Source organism: Mytilus galloprovincialis, chromosome 13 (genome assembly GCF_965363235.1).
Source record: "Mytilus galloprovincialis chromosome 13, xbMytGall1.hap1.1, whole genome shotgun sequence".
NCBI classification, from domain to species: Eukaryota; Metazoa; Mollusca; class Bivalvia; order Mytilida; family Mytilidae; genus Mytilus; species Mytilus galloprovincialis.
Genome location: NC_134850.1, coordinates 65,527,563 through 65,546,306, shown reverse-complemented (window position 1 = coordinate 65,546,306; position 18,744 = coordinate 65,527,563). Strand labels below are relative to the sequence as shown.

General features: G+C 32.2%; 1 long non-coding RNA gene across 1 annotated transcript; it reads right to left on the bottom strand.

Annotated features, from left to right (window-relative positions):
- Positions 1–4,775: 4,775 nt before the first annotated feature.
- LOC143056442 (uncharacterized) lies at positions 4,776–9,538 on the bottom strand. Its single transcript, XR_012972344.1, has 4 exons — positions 9,407–9,538; positions 6,823–6,918; positions 5,802–5,997; positions 4,776–4,878 (listed from the first exon to the last, which is right to left on the bottom strand). It is a non-coding gene; the product is annotated as an uncharacterized LOC143056442 (long non-coding RNA).
- Positions 9,539–18,744: the final 9,206 nt, after the last annotated feature.

The following is an 18,744-nucleotide window of genomic DNA, read 5'->3' as shown; positions in this document are numbered from 1 at the left end:
TTCGTTTGGTTGGAAATGCGAACCTTTTTTAATCGTCTAAGGAAGGATGCCATTTGAACTAAAACAAAAAGGAATGCTTGTGTATCTATTCCAAGTCTCATCTTAAAGCCGACATTTTAGTGATTGAGTTGCTATTTGAGCTATTCGCATCTGCTGTAACTCAACTGTCTTTTTCAATGCTCTTTTACTCGGAAATCACTCGATCAATTTCAACAAAACAATGTCTTCTGATTGCAGTAATTGCAGATTTTTTTAAGCAAGTCAAATTCAAAAAAACAAGATTATCCATGTTTGAAAAGAAAAACGACAAACAGAGTAACCACAGACTGAGTAAATTACAAACCCAATAAAGTTAAGGATGATCAGATGGATTTGGCTATTTATTCAGGTCCGTTTTGATTATAAAACTCTTCTACTGTTTCGTTTCTTGAACATCCTTGAAACTTAAATATACGGTTTTTAGCGTTCCTGATGAAAGAAAATCATTCCAAAAAAAGCGCTTTGGGCGTTTGAAATATAACGTCTTATATCCAAAGCAAATATTGGTATTATGTTTATAATAATGATATCTCAGTCATTGCCTATTAAAACAATTTAAAATCTATTCAGATTAGAAATATTAAAAAGTGTGAATGTTCTAACAAAATAAAGGTAAAACGTTGCAGGTCATCGTACAATGAACTCTCTAATAATGCATGTTCTTCAGTTTCAACAGTGTTTCTACAAGTTTCACAGGTTTGTTGTAGCACGGATAGTTTCTCAAATTGTGCAGCCTCTATGTGGATTAGTGCAATACAACAACAAAACTGCGTCTTTGCTCTTTTATGCGATGCTTCTGTAACTTTTTGCATATTTTTATTATTGTGTATTGAAGTTTTGCCGTATACGGTGCAGTAAATGCGTGAGCATATGATTTCACTCCCGGTTTTTAGTGGAGTTCGTGTTGTTTCTTATTTATTATTTATAGCTGTTGATGTAAATGTCCTTTGGTTTTGAGAGTTTTTGTTCACTCCTTGTTTTTAATTGTTATTGTCTTGTAAAAGTTGTGTTGGTCCTCAATTTAATTCCACCGTTTCCAGTCTTTTGATATAAGTTTTATCTAGATTATCAGAGTGAGCAATCATTGTAAAAGTTAGGTGAAAAGTAAAATCACAAAAATACTGAACTCCAAGGAAAATTCTAAACGGAAAGTCTCTAATCAAATGGCAAAATAAAAACACAGCAAACGAATGGACAACAACTGTCATAGTCCTGGCTCGGTACAGGGATTTTATTATGTAGATCATGATAGATAAGACCTGGTTTAATAGCTAGCTTAACCTTTCAATTGTATGATTGTTGCATCAAAATTCATTATATTGACTGTGATTGATATAAATAAGAAGATTTCGTATGAGTGTCAATTAGACAACTATCCATCCAAGCTAAGTCACAATGTGTAAAAAATAAACAATTAAAGGTACAAAATACGACTTTCAACACAGAGAGCATACATAGAACAGTTAGTTATAAAGAACCTAAAAAATGACAAATGTAAAATAATAACATCTGCTGTGCAGGTCTCCTGTTTTCAATCTGTATGAATCTGACTAAGAAAAAATCAATAAAAGTCAACATTATGAGCAACATCTACAGGTACAATTGAGAATGGAAATGGGGAATGTGCAAAAGAGACAACAACTCGACCATAGAGAAGACAACAGCAAAAGGTCACCAACAGGTCTTCAATGCAACGAGAAATTCCCACACCCGGAGGCGTCCTTCAACTGACCCCTAAACAAATATGGTTACATCTTCTGACATCAGACTCGGACTTCTTTTGAACTGAATTTTAATGTGCGTATTGTTATGCGTTTACTTTTCTGCATTGGCTAGAGGTATAGGGGAGAGTTGAGATCTCACAAACATGTTTAACCCCGCCGCATTTTTGCGCCTGTCCCAAGTCGGGAGCCTCTGGCCTTTGTTAGTCTTGTATTATTTTAACTTTTAGTTTCTTGTGTACAATTTGGAGTTTAGTATGGTGTTTATTATCACTGAACCAGTATATATTTGTTTAGGGGCCAGCTGAAGGCCGCCTCCGGGTGCGAGAATTTCTCATTGCATTGAAGACCTGTTGGTGACCTTCTGCTGTTGTCTGCTCTATGGTCGGGTTGTTGTCTCTTTGACACATTCCCGATTTCCATTCTCAATTTTATATACTAGTTTATGAGATCTCAACCCTTCCACTATACCTCTTGCCAAAGTAAACGCATAACAATACGCACATTAAAATTTAGTTCAAGAGAAGTCCGAATCCGATGTCAAAAGATGTAACAAAAGATTGATTGATTGTTGGTTGCTTAACGTCCAGTGGCAAATATTTCATGCATATTCAGGACTTTTGGTAGGTTTTGTCATAATGGAGGTCATCTGGGATGATGGTCGGGGAAATTTGGACTGCCATTGGAAAATGAGGGTATTTTGGAAAGGGACAGAAATTTTGCCTTGTAACAGGCCACCTACGGACCCCTAAATGATGCAAGGGTTCTTAACGTGCAAAGAGCGTGGCACTCTCTTTACACGAGGCATCGGAATTAACGTCCCCATTCTGACTGGACGTGACTGCAAACTTGTTACATCCCGCACAGCCAAACGAACGCCCCACTTAATGTAGTAAATAACAAACACAAGCATTCAACTGGAATTCTCTACCTTTGTCAGTTATGTTAAAAATGAAATGTAAAACATGCTTATCTTTAGTGAGGAAACTTTAACAACTGATGTGCAGATACGGAAGATTTTATATAAAAGATGGTAAAAACAAGTTTTCAAAAATAAAATAAAATAAAATTGGGGAATGTGCCGAAGAAATAACAACCTGACCAAACAACCAAAGACGACAAACTGGTCTTCAAAGCATCAGGTGCCATAATACAGTCTTTTGGTGTTGATCGGACGTAAAACAAACATCAAGCAATCAAGCAATCAATCAATTGATTAATGAATCAATTAATCACTCTTCTAATTAAGATAAAATTGAGAATGGAAATGGGGAATGTGTCAAAGAGACAACAACCCGACCATAGAGAAGACAACAGCAGAAGGTCACCAACAGGTCTTCAATGCAGCGAGAAATTCCCGCACCCGGAGGCATCCTTCAGCTGGCCCCTAAACAAATATATATACTAGTTCAGTGATAATGAACGCCATACTAACAAATTGTACACAAGAAACTAAAATTAAAAATAATACAAGACTAACAAAGGCCAGAGGCTCCTGACTCGGGACAGGCGCAAAATTGCGGCGAGGTTGAACATGTTTATCAGATTTTAACCCTCCACCTATACCTCTAGCCAATGCAGAAAAGTAAACGCATAACAATACGCACATTAAAATTCAGTTAAAGAGAAGTCCGAGTCTGACGTCAGAAGATGTAAACAAAGAAAATAAACAAAATGACAATAATACATAAATAACATCAGACTACTAGCAGTTAACTGACATGCCAGCTCCAGATTTCAATTAAACTGATTGAAAGATTATGTCTTCATCATATGAATAACAGGCACAATCCTTCCCGTGAGGGGTTTAGAATCATACCATCATAACATATACGAGAAGAACAAAATATATTTTAGGGACTGGTTTAAATTTTCACGCGAGTATTTTACTCCGCCACATGTCTTAAGACTTGCATCTCGTATAGTTGCAGTTGTTGAAACTTAAATGATATATCGTCATTCCAATGTGTTTTTATTTCGAATATGAGTGTATTCTAGGTATTGTCTCGTTGATATATATATATTTGTACATGTATTCCTTTTTGGATTCTCCATTAGTGTAAAACATGCTGAACGGTTATCAACGAAAAAATGACGGGTTGATACTAAGAGTGGAACTTGTCTGTGTTCCATAACCGTCAACCAAATCATCATTGTGTCTATTGGTAGAGAATTAAAAGTCACCATGAGTCAACCTGGTAATATTAAAAGATGATTCCGGTAGAATAAAAGTACTTTGTAAATTGAGCTTATTTTAATTGTAATTAATTTTGACGGTGTTATTTTAGCAGGCGCGATTTGAACTTTGGTACACTTTATAGACCCATATCTGTTGTTGAAGATTGAATATTAATTATCATTGGAAAAAAGACACAATTAGACATTAAAAAACCACGAGAAAACAACATTGAAAAAAAGCGAAGAACAGACAAAAAACTCCATCTACTATTGTATAGAAAAAAAAGACTTGCCAACAAAAAAACACCAACACATGGGGTGATCGTATGTGCTCAGGAAGTAAAATTATTAAACGTCATCAACAACAAAATCTTAGTTTAAACCAATTTTTACTTTCAAATATTATATTGCTATACAATAAAAGAGTTATTGAATATATATTGGGGAATATTGCCCCTCTTAGAACATAAAATTCTACTTGGGACAATATTCAACAAAACTCATGCAATAAACCTATAGTATTATGATTAACGAACATTCACTTATAGGTATATATGAACAGAATTATCACCAAGTTTGAACTTAAATCAGAAACACGATGGGTTCTACATAAGGCAGAATTTGTGATTTCTGCGGGACCCCCTGAGAACACCTCCGGTATTTGGTGCGATTTGTGTTGCACAGTTTTTAGACTTTTATTTTGTGATTTGTATTTCGTTGTTTGTCTCTTGTGTTTTTTTTTCTTTATTTTCGACATATCTTTTCGCCTCTCTTTTACAATTGGATAAGTTTTTAAAATTAGTAGCTTTCATGTTTTTTCTTTAATAAACACCTATAGTGTGTGATTATCTTTAATATGAATTAAAAATTATATAGATTTTAAAACCAATAACACCGTTCTTTCCTCAATTTCCCACACTATTCAAGTATGTCAGCATTTCTGAAAAAGAAGATTTTAAATTAGAGGTGGAAGTTATTCAAATTCTATGTTCCCGTCTCTCTAAACAATGTCATCTCAGAAATAATACCATAGGAATAGGTATTACTATATGTTTTTATTTAAACATTCTCTCGTTCGGAGTTTTTCTGTTATATCATTTGTTATGTCTGGTTGAACATGTTTATTTTGAAAAAAAAACTAATCATATGTATAAAGAGATACTGCATATTAATATGTATGGAAAGTGTACATCTTTGCCAAGTTTGGTGATTTGATACATTTTGTAATAACATTCATTCAAAGTCGCGTTGATAGTTATCAAAAGTACCAGGATTATAATTTTATACGCCAGACGCGCGTTTCGTCTACATAAGACTCATCAGTGACGCTCAGATCAAAATAGTTAAAAAGCCAAACAAATACAAAGTTGAAGAGCATTGAGGACCCAAAATTCCAAAAAGTTGTGCCAAATACGGCTAAGGTAATCTACTCCTGGGGTTGAATGTTTTTTTTATGAATTTCATGTGTTACACAAATTTAATTAAGGAAAGGTTGTTATATTATTTCTGTCTATGACGAAATAACATAAAAAATGTGGTTCGTGTTATGTTAAAGTGTGCACCACAGAAAAGAAATAGTCATTCCTTATAATTTCATTTTAAGCCGTAGTATATTATGAAAAAACATTGATGACATCACAGTTGCATAACGAAATAATGTCTATAAGCTGAAAGACAGTACACCTAATCTAATCAGAAGACGCGTTGCATCTACAATAAAATTATGAGGAGATAATGGACACATGTCAAACTTGAAGCAAATCCGAATTTAACACAAAAGCATTAGCAGCATGGGAGATACAGGATACAAAAGGAATTAATCATATAATTTTTTTGAGTCAGAGATCGCGATCGATTAATTACCTGTCTTGGTTAACTCGTGATCATTATTGGTATCACAGAGTCGAACAGTCTCTCTGGCTTTCTCTAATGGTGTCTTGCCGTCTTTCGGGTTTGTATATTGCGCCAATTCTGAAGCTGATAATCGACCATTCCTATTATTATCAGCTATCCTATACAAAAAGTTGAGTGTATTTTCATAACTTCTTCTTGTGACGAGCTGCATAAATAGTATGTAAATGAAATAAAAACACATAAATAATATGAATAAAAAGCAAACATTAATTTTAAAACATTAACGTTGTGTAACTATGGAACAATAAGGTAAGTCTTTTCGAATAGTTCTTTAGCAAATATTACAATTGGTTTCAAAATTTAAATTGTAAATAAACACACTGTAGTTATTCATAGATACATTAAACAAAGGGTATCCTTACATCCAAATACAGCGGTCCTAAGTTGACTTCTTTTACCTTCCTTGGGTACTCAAAAGGCCAAACGAATGCTGGGAAAATTGTAGTACTATTTTCTCTTACTACATGAACTAAGGATCCACTAAGTAGATAATAACAAACAAACACGACAACAAATTTGATCTGATTGACATTGTATAATTTACTACAGTTCTAATCGTTCAGAATGAAACATTTGGAGGACTTATCTCCTCTCGCTGACAAAACTCACAAAGAATTACGTTTTATCCATTAGTTCAGCAACTCATATGTATTTCTAATATTCTAAGCAATGATATAAATCAAAGAATCAGACAGATCTATACAGATTTATGACACTAAAAATAGTAGCAAATATATTTAAGGTATGTTTTGTGCTATAGATCAGTTAGTTTCCTTTATGGTTTAAGTCGTTAGCTTGTGTTCTGTGTGTTGATAACCGATCTATATTTTGAGTTTAAAATTATTCACCAATCTGACAGTTTTTGACACGATATCTGAAACTGATTGATCGCTGGTTTTTTGTTTGAAAGTTACCGATCTGTAAGTAACTGGTTGTGTCTGATCCGCAGTGTTTTCCGTATGCTTCTTACCGATCTTTTATTTTCCGGTATGTTCCCCAAAATATCTTCCAGTAGGCAGTGTCCTGCTATGACAAGTGTCGTCAAAACCAAAAGTGTTTTCATTTTCTGAAAATACAAGTGGGAAGAATATGGTCAAGAAGGTATTTCTAGATTTACTTCACTTGACTGTACGGGGTTCAAATAGTCCGCTTTTTAAAGACCAGTCCATCTATAGACAGGAATTTTGGAAAAAACTTATCAATGAAGTGTCCAGTTATTCGTCCCATATCATACACTCAGCTATTTTGTATATGCATTTGTTGACACTGCTAGTAGATTAGAATTCAATAATAATAATTAAAATGGTAATGATCCATGATGGTATCACACACATCTTTAAATAGACTGTCCTTATGCAAATTAAAACATAAGTTCCGTCCGATCAATTGAAATAACATTGGTGATAATCATTGTAAGAGATATTGGGCTTAGAGTGTACATAAGGGAGATAATCCGTATAACAGATGTTCGGGATTAGAGTGTACATAATGGAGGTAACCTTAATTAGGGATGTTGGGGCTTTGAGTGTACATAGAGAAGTAATCCTTTTAAGGGATTTGGGGCTTTGAGTGTACATGAAGGAGGTAATCATTTTAAGATATATCGGGGCTTGTAGTGTACATAAAGGAGGTAATCCTCATAAGCGATGTTGGGACTTAGAGTGTACATAAGGGAGGTTATCCTCGTTAGACATATTTGGACTTATTGTGTACATAATGGAGGTAATCTAAATTATAGATGTTGTGGCTTTGAGTGTACATAAGGGAGGTAATCCTAAAAAGATATGTCAGGGCTTGTAATGTACATAAAGGAGGTAGTCCTTATTAGAGGTGTTAGGGCTTTGCGAGTCCATAAGGGAGGTAATCCTTTTGAGAGATGTTCGGGCCTTGAATGTACATAATGGAGGCAATCCTTATTAGGGATTTTGGGGCTTTGAGTGTGCTTAAAGGGGGTAATCCAGATAAGATATGTTGGGGCTCCAACACGGTGCCTTTAATTTAGTATGAGCGTCACTGATGAGTCTTATGTAGACGAAACGCGCGTCTGGCGTACAAAATTATAATCCTGGTACCTTTGATAACTAATTATTCACACTTAAGACCAAGCTATAAAGGACCTTGAATTTTAAATGTTTGTTTTTAAATTTAAATATGTGAACAGACGCTACCTATTAGTTATAGTAATATTTAACACTTATTTACAAAAACTAAACTACAATAAGGTAAAAAGACAAACGTTCAAGCAGATTATCAACATTACAAAACACAACCTAGAGTAATAAATACTGAGCAACCCCAACGATACAATAAATAATATAGATGGATAAGTAGATCCTGCTCCACATAAGACACCTGTCGTGATGCTCAAGTACAAACACGATGATAATATGTCGATTATACAAGATCCTGAAGAATTTTCAATATTGCTTTGAAATTTTCGTCGGCAGTTATGAAGATAATTTTAATATCATTGAAATATGCAAAACTGTTAAAACAGGTTCTGAAAAAAATGTTTACAAGTTGGTTTAAACATCTGTTATACACCTCGAGTTTTTGTTTTGTAAGTGGAACTTGGTCCTGTATTATTTATTTGTTTGGACAATCGACTGTTACAGTATAAACTTATGTTTTAGAATATATTTAAGTACTAGCTGTTTTGTTTAGACAAATGAAAGCATATGAAATTCTTAATCAGGAAAAAAAAAAGACAATAGTATCATCACTTTATATATAGATAGGTAAACAAAAATTTACTAATGAACCAAAGTTATTTTATTATTTTATTTTTATAACTTTTTTATCTGCGCGTCACTGATGAGTCTTATGTATACAGGTTTATGAAACGCCCGTCTGGCGTAATAAATTATAATCCTGGTGCCTTTGATAACTTTTAACTGAATCTTATCTTTAATTCTACTTGTTGTGGTTTTGTAGAATCATCATTACACATCCACTTTAGTACAAGTAATCTTGATGTACAGTTCTAAAGATACATATCAAATGTACATCTGTAAAGCTGAATATAAACTGTTCATCTGTAAAGCTGTATATAAACTGTACATATGTAAAGATGTATTTAAACTGTACATATGTTAAGCTCTATATGAACTGTACAGATGTACAGTTTATGTACAGCTTTACAGATGTACAGTTTATAAAACAGGTTAACAGATTTATAGTTTATATTCAGATTTACAACTGCACAGTTGATATACAGCTTTATAGTTGTGCGATTTATATACAGCTTTACACTCAAACAACGTCTTCCTATGTACATTTGATAGTCATCTTTTAAAACTGTACTCCAAGATTACTTGTACTTAAGTAGCTGTTCAGGTTTTTTTTGACATTGACAATACCTAGTGAATTATTTAACCCTTATATGATTCTAAAAATGACTAAAACAGCTAAATATGTAACAGTTACTAACAACAATATACGAAGGAACATGTTGTCAGTGGCAAAATTGGTTAAATTCATTTTTTTCATAAAAGATAATGAAAATAAAAAAAAACAGCTATCAGCACTAACAATGAAAATAAAAAATTAAATACCTTGTAAGAATATTGCTCTGTCTGTAGATGTTGGGTATGTCCTCTTTACCTCTGTTATGAAGATCAGAAGCCACCATAAGTTTATATACTGTGCACACAGCGGAGGAGGGCTGTCATTATGTCTAACAATGCAGAAAATTACATTAACATGACTTTTTCTGTAGGATTACATTATTCCGAAATTTGAAAATAAATGTTATAATTAGAAACATTAACCCAAATATAAAAAAAAAACATAATTCATCGCAAATTGCAAGCATTTATTTTTTCATGTTCAATTGCTTGACATTCTGTTAAATTTTAGATTTTACATAATTTGATCAGACGGTGACCTATTGTTGTTAATGGCTGTGTCATTTGGTTACTCGTGGAGAATTGTCTCATTGACAATCATACCACATCTTCTTTTTCATATTTGTTCATAACAATTTAAAAATTTTAAAAATACATTGCTACAAGAAGGAACTACAATCAAACTAATGCAGGATACTCAATAAAATGATCGTATAAATACTAAACATATATAATCAACAATATTTTTAAACTAAAATCAGGTAATTTGAAAATACACCCCTAAAACACCGACCTATATTTACTCTTTATGATCACTATGATGATATAGATGTACTTCTTTAACTAAGAAATCATGGATGACAAAACGACTATTTTGTAAGTCTATTTATCGTACACATGCTCATGAGATTTATTGAAAAAGAACATAAATTTACCATATCCTGTTTTATTGTCGCCATAACGTATTGCAGTGTTGTCGAGCGTCTATGTTTCTTTTGTGTCATGAATCAGTTTTATCATGTTTAGTGATATGATATCAAAACTAGATTATCTAACATCATATATAAATATAAGAAGATGTGATATGATTGCCAATGAGACAACTCTTTATCGAAGTCACAATTTATAAAAAGTAAACAATTATAGGTCAAACTAAGGCAATCAACACGGTCTTGATGCAGATTTTTGTCGTCTGGGAGGAGGTTCTCCTCTAATAAATGTATTCAGATCTAGGAAGACGTTGTATGAAAAGTGATAAAACAATTTTCAACCAAAAAGTAAAGGCCAAAACTATCAACTAACAGCTACAGGGGACCGTACATCATACACATATTGCATATTATGTAACGGTCAAAGATCTTTGATAAACATAATGACAACCTATTGAACTATCATAATCATACCATGATAACACAGTTAAAGTTAAGTCAGTTATGATAGACTTCTGAATTGAGTTTAATTAATTAGAAAGTGTACAGACGAAACAGATAAATGCTGATAAGCTGAGACTGGTGTAACTTTCCAATATAATTAACCATGAAAAAAAAAGAATTAAAAGCATAATCTTTAAATATCCCTGTCTTTATTGGAGACAAAGACATGAAAGTTATTAAAAAAAAATGCTATATCCTCAGTTTTGCTTGCGGCAATATTAAGGAAAACTTACAATTAAAATAAAGAAGAAAATTCAAAAAGAAATGCAAAGGTACAAGAAAGTTGTTAATTGTTGTATCATTTGGTCTCTTGTGAACATTTTGATCTATCCTGTTTGATTGTCCCAGTGACAGTTTTATTTAGACGCTTTCCACGGTTGTTCTATAGAACATTAACAGCAATATTTTTTTTGGATAAAGACAAACAAAAGAATTTACATAATTATAATAAATGAAACATCTAACAAATCTAACAATTTGTTTTACAGAAAATGTGAAGAGACTCAAAGCGACAGCCTGCAACAGTGTGTTTACTTTGCGACTTCGTTGATTTTGAAATAATGTACGATGCTGAATAATATTGACTTATTTATTTTTAAGATTACAACTAGAAGCCGAGGTTTTTAATATCATATGGTACATTATTACATTGCATGATGTCTAAAAATAAAACAAATAGTGTACTTGTTATTGTCAACATGCCAAATGAAGTCCAATAAAAAATATGCAGGCTACGTAGAAAATCACATACACTTAAAAGTGACATTTAATGTAATTTTAATATAAAATGCTTTAATAAGACTCATCTCACTACGAATAAGACTAAATTGACCCAGTTTATCTATCATTCTACTATAAAAAAAAATAAAAACGTTTTAATATGCAAATTAAACATTATTAAGTTATATTATTTACTGATAACTTGTAACACCTACTCCTAGATTAAAAGCAGCGGTGATGAAACATAAGAATTCTCAATGAAATCCTTCTGTTGAAACACGATCATATTCGGCCATTATTAGATCCATTTTGACATTCCCGTTAGATTAAGGCCAATATAAAGTAAATCGGCTATGTAACAGATTTCAGTAAAGCTACAACTGAAAATCGGAAATATTGCATTTATCTCATTTATCATTTGAAATATTACTAAATGAATTCTTTCAAAATGGGTTAACATTTGTAAAGAAAGGTCATGAAATCGTCGACAAAATTTCCTAAAATGTGTCTGAATATCATCAAATTTCTAATTTTGACTCAACAGATTTGTCTTTAACACTATCTGTTGTTTCCGTTTAATGATGCAAAATAACTTTGCTTTTACGTTATATATCATTCACAAGTGTTCTTTGTGAAAAAAAAAATCCTTCAATACGTATAAATAATTGTAACGTCATTGCACTATATAAACGTAAAACATTGATTTGAGGATTGATCCTCTATGCTCTCCAACTTTGTACTTGTTTGGCTTTATAAATATTTTGATATGAGCGTCACTGATGAGTCTTATGAAGACGAAACGCGCGTCTTGCGTACTAAATTATAATCCTGGTACCTTTGATAACTATTTGACGTTATTCACAAACAACAAGGTAACAATTTTGTTATTAGACAAACGATGATGTCGGAGACCATATGATTATTTTATATCATTATACTGAAAATAATGAACCGATTTGATGTGCTATTTATACAAATGTTAACCCATATTAAAAATAATCAATGTGTAATATTTCAGTTAATAAAAGAGAAGAATGTATTATTTTTTTTTTATTGTCATTTGTAGTTTAACGATCCATTTTTGTATGCAGAATTTTAGCAAAATCTGCGATATAGCCCATTAAATATAATCGATACAGTATAGTTGATATAATTATTCTTTATAAGTATATGAAGTGCAGAAACCGGTTATTTAACAATAAATCTGAAAATTTTCAGGGATTTATGCTTTGATTTTCTTGAAAATTAATTCAAGCTTAAAAACAAATAAAATGTATGGTTACAAGTAATGAAGAATTTTTAAAAAGCTTACTTTACTGTGTATATGTGTATATAGTAAACCTTAAAGGAGTATGTACAGTAAGATCCCTTTGTGGCCCCAAAATATAGCAGTTTACACAATTGTGAAAATGTAATCTTTTAGCCATTTATTGGAAAGTAGAATGCTTCTGCTACATAAATATGGGCTGTTTTGACAATACAATGAATAGAAATCGGGTACTAGCGTCATTAAGTCATGCTAAATTACTGAAATCTTCACAATATCAGCATTTTAGTTAAATTATAGACGGTTTCCGTCTTCAATGAAAATGGCCGCATTCGTGTTCATTCATAATATTGAAATGTCAGTTGTATTTGATGATAATACATAACATATATAAAGGTTGAAGATGAACAAGGAGGCAGCCACTTTTATTTTTGACAAAACACATCTGAAAAGGGACGTTTTTTTTTTGCATATTTGATAGATATTTCATATTTATTCTTGAATTGGAGCGTTTTTAATGACTAAATAAGTGAAAATATTTCACATTTACTAATCAAATCAATTGAAATAGACACTTAAGTGTTTAAAATGTGTCCAAAATCTTTTGTTAGATGAACATGAAATTTGAGGCCAAATCGGCCCAAATTCATTTAAGTCACGTTTTTATAAACTGAAAGTATGCATAATATCAGAAAGATTGGGAAGTCAGGGGGCTCTTACCATTGCCCTGTACCCTTTGTCCTGAAATTAGTCAATTTTGTGGTGAAAAGTGACAATCTAAGCCCTCCATAGATACCGAAGATGACATTATTCCGGGAAATCCTTCTAATACAACCTTTATATATACAGAGTCTATGATTTACTTGACCTTTATTGACATTGAAAGAACAGGGGGTCTCATCGTCACTTAAGCGGTGTCAGGTAGCTTTTCACTATTATATGTATTTTTTTGGGGCTTTCCATATATATATATTTCTATTTATAATTCAAAATGTTTCTAGAGTGATTATTTTTATTTTTGTTTTCAAAAATAATAGATGTAAATTAAGGTTCATCATAACAAATGGACAAATATGGCCGTATTTTCAACTCAAAAACTACTCTGTGCTGTGTGGAAAGTTTTTATGCCTAGCATCCACTAGATATATAAAAGTTATATGCATTTTGGGTTTTAGAAAGATAAAATCTTTATTTAACAGAAATATTTGTGACTTTTAGTCCTGTGACTTTTTTGTTCGTTTACCGTATGATATCTACATCTTTCATTCGGTACGTTATTTGCATTAGTTGATATTAATAGTTTGGGATCATTTATAGTTAGTTATGGTAAATTGACTGTCGATAACTTTTATCTAGAATGTTATTAAAGCATAATTGACAATAGATGTTATAATTTCTGAAATAAAGTCACATGGTTGATCCTCCATTTTGTTTGTCATACTTTTAAGGCTTTTTTTTTGTTCTAAACTGAACTCAACATTTGACAATATCAAAGTACAAATGAATCAATACCGCATTTCAACTCCACATGTCATAACTGTTGAACACCTTTCTGTTTATCATAATATATTTATATAGATTGATACATATTTTTACCGGACGTTTAACGAAGAACACTCAATCAATCAATCGTTTTGGCATATAAAGCTGAATGTCAGACTGCGGTTTTAGAAACAAAATCTTGAGCGTAAAAGTTTTTGAATAATGAATCAGTAATAAAGTAGTACAAATTTTCCACATGATTGCCCTACAGTATTTTTGTTGTATTTGTATAACATCACAAAGTGGGCATGACCTAAAAGCAGCACATTTGTTACGTGTCGTTCGGCTGTAGCTGGAATAAATCTAATTTGAACTGTTTTTGAACTTCGCTGCATTATGTGGTCCAGTTTGATTATAATCAAAATCAATTAACTCTTTAATAGATGCTGATGGTGTTATCTTGATATTTACAACAGCAATGACTCCAAATCTATATTGATTAACTAGTAGAGTTTTCCAATGAATGGCAGATTAATGTTAATCTTAAGAAGACAAAAGTCCTAGTTTTAACATAGCTGGACCTTAATCAGACATTCAAATTAAATCTGAAAATTAATTATTGACAATGCTTAACACTATAAATGTTTAGGAATTATTTTTCGCCTCTTGAACGTTTATGCAGCTAATAAAGATTTGTTCGAAAAGGCTTCAAAGCATTATTAACGATCAGAAAATTATTCAATAATGTCACTAAAATTGCCAAAATTATATTACATATTTTTCTACCATATTCTATTAACAATTGCACTTTATGGTTCTGACATATGGTGTTATTACCCTACAAGTAAATTTGTAAATAATGTAGAACAAATTACTAAAGAGAACATTTCATTAGTCTTATAAAAACTTCACACTCGATTTTTATAAAAATGTATAAAAGGTGAAAGAGTTAACTCCTCAAGAGAATGAGGTAGACTACCTATTATATACCCTGCTTTAATTAATGCATTAAAACATAGGTGTCATATAGTTAAGTCTGTTGGCAGTTCAATCTCATTAAGCATTTGAGATGTCTAGTTCAATGGTAAAAAAAAATAAAGATTACTGGGTTTGGTGTGTGAACGCAGCATTTAAATATTTCAACACGTAACAAATTCAGTTTTTGTTTTGTGGGTAATTTTGTTTTTGACTGTTGTTTCATTGTTGTCATGTGAACGAGTACCTGCAATCTCCTGTCATCATTAATCATATTAATGGCTATATTTTGTGTAATTTAAACACTCGTTCTTTTGCATCTAAACATCATTATCTACTCAAATCTGAGCATTGAAATAATATCGTGTAACACGAACTGTAAATATGGATAATGAAAAACTTAGCGAAATTGTTAATCATGCAATGCATGGGATAATATGTTAATACCTGTTCTCGGTTAATTGTAAACACATGCATTGTGTACACATTTGGTGGATTGGTCAAATCCCAGGTTAATGCATACTCATATAAGGTGAACGTGTTCTCGACCTGTTGAATGCCTGGCAAGATTGACTTTGAAATCTCTTTAAACCTGTGCTATCAGGGTTTGAAAATATTTCTGTTCTTTTTTTATGTTTTAGCGACCTTTTGTGATCAGTTAGGATTCAAACTTGGATCATTCCAATCGTTTTTGTTTGAGTTTCCCATTGCTTCACTTTCCATTTTCAATATCGTAACATCGGCACCTCGTATTGCATGAATATACAGAGAGTCACAGTTCAGATTCGAGTTTGTAACATAAACATTTTTAACAAAACTATTTGTGACTTTTTGTCCTGTGACTTTTTTGTTCGTTTACCGTATGATATCTACATCTTTCATTCGGTACGTTATTTGCATTAGTTGATATTAATAGTTTGGGATCATTTATAGTTAGTTATGGTAAATTGACTGTCGATAACTTTTATCTAGAATGTTATTAAAGCATAATTGACAATAGATGTTATAATTTCTGAAATAAAGTCACATTTAAAGGTTGGTGAGTCCATTAAAACATTATGCACATTAGGGGGGAAATAGCGACATCTAATAAGTTTAACCCCCTCCACAATATGAGTGTGCCTGCTCCGTGCCTGTAATTTAATGTTGTCGTTTGATACTGTATATCATATTTGTTTTTTCGTTTATTGTTCTGTATATAAACCAGGCCGTTACTTTTCTCTTTTGAATTGTGTTATATTTGTAGGGTTTTGGAGAAGACTTTTATAATTAACTATGCGGTATGAGTTCTGCTCATTGTTGAAGGTCGTACGGTGACCTATAGTTGTTAATTTTTGTGTAGTTTAGTCTCTTGTAGAGATTTGTCTCATTGGCTACCATACCCTATCTTTTTTTATTTCTATATATACGGCTTTAGTTGACTACAATGAAAGATTTCTTTAACGCACAGGAATGATATTCTAAATTGTCTATTCTTCAATGAAATTCTGAACGAATCATCGGTGAAGGTATCTACGGAGAAAAATACACAGATGGCAACGACAAGTGGAATGTATACGTGGTCCATAACGGTCACCCAAATCATCATTACAGCTTATGTCCTGTTTTCTTTATGTGTTGATTTTTAATATATAAATAAAATTGTATAATAAAAAAGCAAAATAATGTTGTTAATGTGATGTATTCCTTTGTGTGCTTCTTTGTTACATTTGTTTGTTTTATGGTGATAACGATATTTTAGTGATTTTTGTTTTTGATAGAGATTTGAAAGTCACCATAAGTCCAAATAAACCTGGTTAAATTTCTATGCGATACCGGTAATATAAAAGTACTTTGTAAACCGAAGTTTGTTCCTTTGTAATAATTTTGACTGTGTTATTTGAGCTGGGGCGATTTAAAGCTTGATATATTTTATAGACCCATGTCTGTTGTTGAAGATTGTATGTTTATACCGAGATGTTTCCAATGTATAACTTGTTTCATTTTCTTGTTTTTAAAACTGTTATTGGAAAAAAAGCCGAAGATACACAATTAGACATTCAAACCTCACTACTTATCATATACTGAAAACGCCATGAAACAACTCCATAAACCATTATTTAGATTTTAAGAAAAAGACATCAAAAACCCAACTGACGATTGGGGTGATCTTATGTGCTCAGGAAGGGAAGGTAACACACATCTTCCAAAGGATTGAAGAAGCGCCCTAGTGACTGCAATATTAAAAAAAGGGAATAAATCACAAGCAAAAAATTACCGACCAGTTATTCTCACATCAGTGGTTTGTAAAGTAATGGAGAAAATTATAAGAGAACATATAATTAGCTATATGAAAGAAAATAAATTATTTGCAATCAAGCAATACGGATTTATCTCTTGGAGATCAACAAAACTACAACTATTAGAGGTAATAGATAAATGGACAGAAGCTATAGACAATGGCCAGAAGATTGACTGCATATAAACAGACTTTATGAAAGCCTTCGATAAAGTACCCCACAGGCGACTCGTTAAGAAAATCGAGAAATTTAGGATAACAAATCCAATCCTAGATTGGATTACAGATTTTCTGTCTTATAGGAAACTACGAGTATCAGTGAATGGGAAAACATCGGAGTCGAAAGATGTAACATCAGGAATTCCACAAGGCTCAATATTAGACCCCCTGTTATTTATTCTATACATAAACGACTTGCCTGATTGCGTGACATCAGATGCCTACTTATTCGCGGACGACACAAAAATCTTCAGAATTATTGAAAGCAAATCAGATCAAATTATACTACAAAATGACCTAACAAATCACGACAAACGGAGTGATACATGGCTGTTGAAGTTCCATTCAGAAAAATGCAAACACATAAATATAAGTAGAGGGGTAAGAGATGACAAGACAAGTTATAAGCTATAAGGTCATGATATTAGCAAATGTAAAGAAGAGAAGGATATTGGATTAGTCATTGATGAAGATTTAACATTTGAAAGACACATATGCGAAAAAGTGAACAAAGCTGACTCACTTTTTGCTGCAATCAGAAGGACATTTAAAACCTTAAATGAAAAAATCTTCATACCACTATACAAAACATTAGTGAGAATACACTTAGACTATGCTAGTTCAGTATGGGCACCTTTCAAAAAGAAATCCATTGACAAAATCGAAAATGTACAAAAAAGGTCAACACGCCAGATACCTGGATTCAATAAATTAAACTACCCGGAAAGATTTGAAAAAACATAAGCTGCCAACATTGTCATATAGAAGGGTCCGAGGGGACATGATTGAGACTTACAAGATACTGAACGGCTAATACGATCCAGAAATGAGTTCATTTTTCAAATTAATTTCAAACACCGAAAATAGGCATAGCACAAGAGTAAATAACATTCACCAACGATTCAACACAAGTCTGAGGAAAAACAGCTTTTCAGTAAGAATTGCCAAATTATGGAACATGTTACCGGATAAAGTAACAAAAGCGCCATCTATAAACGCATTTAAAAATAGATTAGATAAGCACTGGGAATACGAAAAAATCTATTATTGTGATTATCGAGCTGAAATAACCGGAAGCAGCAACAGAAATAATAGAGATAACAATCAAACATATGAGTCTGGTGAAGAGGAACCGTGAGGATCCTGTACCGGAAAACATCATTAAGTATCA